Raw genomic sequence first — 2,500 nt, 5'->3', positions numbered from 1 at the left:
ACTTCTATATTTTTAGAGAACCCCATTTTTGGTTTGGTTTACATTTATGTCCTTGATAATACATATAAATAGTTATATTACATAAATAAAATGTTAAAAAATGCAATTTTGATAGCTTTGTTTTAAATAATTATGAATTAAGATTATTTTCTGAAAAGGCACTTAGGGGGTTTTGCATCTGAACTCTTCATTTATGTCTTAATTGTGCATGGTCCCTAATAAACTGAAATTGAAAAGAATTTTTCCTCTGTGTGACAGGGCAGATTTTAAAGCAGCCAGAGGAAAAGGCAGGACAAGTTACATAGCTGACTGCATTGTAGGAACACGGCAACGCTGACCACAGGCTGCAATCTCATACACCCCAACGCTGACCACAGGCTGCAATCTCATACACCCCAACGCTTAGTTACCACAGACTGCAATCTCATACACCCCAACGCTTAGTTACCACAGGCTGCAATCTCAAACACCCCAACGCTTACACAGACTGCAATCTCATACACCCCAACGCTTAGTTACCACAGGCTGCAATCTCATACACCCCAACGCTTAGTTACCACAGACTGCAATCTCATACACCCCAACGCTTAGTTACCACAGGCTGCAATCTCATACACCCCAACGCTTAGTTACCACAGACTGCAATCTCAAACACCCCAACGCTTACACAGACTGCAATCTCATACACCCCAACGCTTAGTTACCACAGACTGCAACCTCATACACCCCAACGCTTAGTTACCACAGACTGCAATCTCATACACCCCAACGCTTAGTTACCACAGACTGCAATCTCATACACCCCAACGCTTAGTTACCACAGACTGCAATCTCATACACCCCAACGCTTAGTTACCACAGGCTGCAATCTCATACACCCCAACGCTGACCACAGGCTGCAATCTCAAACACCCCTTCTCTGCTCTGCATTCCTCTCCTCCCCCTCTCTCTACTCCTCTTTCCTCTCTCCCTCTCTCTCTACTCTCCCCCTTTCTCTCCTCTCTTCCTCTCCCCCTCCCCCACCCTCTTCCACTCCTCTCCGCTCCTCTCCTCTCCGCTCTTCTCTTCCTCTCTCTTCTCCTCTTTCCTCTCTCTCTCTACTCCCCCTTTCTCTCTGCTCTTCCTCTCCTCCCCCTCCCCCTCTCCCTCTCACTACTCCTCTTTCCTCTCTCTCTACTCCCCCTTTCTCTCTGCTCTTCCTCTCCCCCTCCCCCACTCTCTTCCGCTCCGCTCTGCTCTTCCTCTCTCTACTCCTCTTTCCTCTTTCCCCTCTCTCTCTACTCCCCCTTTCTCTCTGCTCTTCCTCTCCCCCTCCCCCACTCCTCTTCCTCTCCTCTCCTCTCCGCTCCGCTCCCCCGCTCTGCTCTTCTCCTCTTCTCACTACTCCTCTTTCCTCTCTCCCTCTCTCTCTACTCCCCCTTTCTCTCTGCTCTTCCTCTCCCCCTCCCCCACTCTCTTCCGCTCCGCTCTGCTCCGCTTCGCTGTGCAGTGCCTCGCTCTAGCTCTAAAGCCCCCTCCTCCTCTCCTCTCCGCACGGGCGTTGGTGGTATAGTGGTTAGCATAGCTGCCTTCCAAGCAGTTGACCCGGGTTCGATTCCCGGCCAACGCAGTCAGATGTTTTGCACTCGCGAGGCTGACAGAGCACAAAAACAAGACACATGACCACACCTAACGCTCAGCACATGCCAAACACCCCCACAAAACACAACACAACACAAGACAACGAGAGAACGAATAGAAGCGCAAAGGGAGAGAGGAGGATTAAGAGAAAGTGTCAGCGAAAAGCAGCGAGAGAGAGAGACGGAGCAAGAGAGGGGGAGGGAGACGAATGGAGACAGAGAGAATGAAGAGGAGAGAGAGAGAGAGAGACAGAGTAACATGGGGTACAGAGGGAGAGAAAGAAAGAGAGAAATGTGGGGTAGAGAGACAGAGAGAGAGACAGAGAAATATGGGGTAGAGAGAGAACGAGAGAGTGAAAGAGAGAAATATGGGATAGAGAGAGAATGAGAGAGTGAAAGAGAGAAATGTGGGGTAGAGAGAGAGAAGGACAGAGAGAGAGACAGAAAGAGAAGGGTGAGAAGGGGAGAGAGGGCACCAAAGACACATGGAGAGAGAGAGAGAGAGAGAGAGGTAGAGAGAGAGAGAGAGAGAGAGAGAGAGAGAGAGAATGTAGAGGTAGAGAGAGAGAGAGCATTCCAGTGTGTTGAGCCTCCTCTAATACCCCGTGTACATCAAGCGCTACCAACGCGACCGGGTAGCTGGGGTGGTTGAAGAAGTTTCGCCATGAATTTGTTTTATTCGCTCTGGACGCTGCACTGACATGTTTGATTCAGCTAATCACATAACTGTTCTGTCTTGACAGCCTGGGACATTCCTCGATATGAACGTTCCGATTGGTTTTCGCCGAACAGCGTCATAGCGAATTTGCTTAAGATTAGCTTGAGTTTAATCGTCAAAATTCACCCTGGTCGCTGAAGAAGCTTCGCCCCTGGCGAATTCG

At 49.4% G+C, this 2,500-nt stretch overlaps 1 protein-coding gene and 1 non-coding gene across 2 annotated transcripts in view; one reads left to right on the top strand and one right to left on the bottom strand.

Moving 5' to 3' along the window:
* Window positions 1-2,500, bottom strand: part of LOC134440049 (cingulin-like protein 1) — a 43,919-nt gene that overhangs the window by 21,757 nt on the left and 19,662 nt on the right. The window lies entirely within an intron of this gene.
* Window positions 1,538-1,609, top strand: trnag-ucc (transfer RNA glycine (anticodon UCC)). The gene has a single exon. It is a non-coding gene; the product is annotated as a tRNA-Gly (tRNA).

This window comes from Engraulis encrasicolus, chromosome 23 (genome assembly GCF_034702125.1).
Source record: "Engraulis encrasicolus isolate BLACKSEA-1 chromosome 23, IST_EnEncr_1.0, whole genome shotgun sequence".
NCBI lineage: Eukaryota > Metazoa > Chordata > Actinopteri > Clupeiformes > Engraulidae > Engraulis > Engraulis encrasicolus.
The sequence above is the reverse complement of the archived record's forward strand: the minus strand, read 5'-3'. Positions and strand labels throughout refer to the sequence as shown.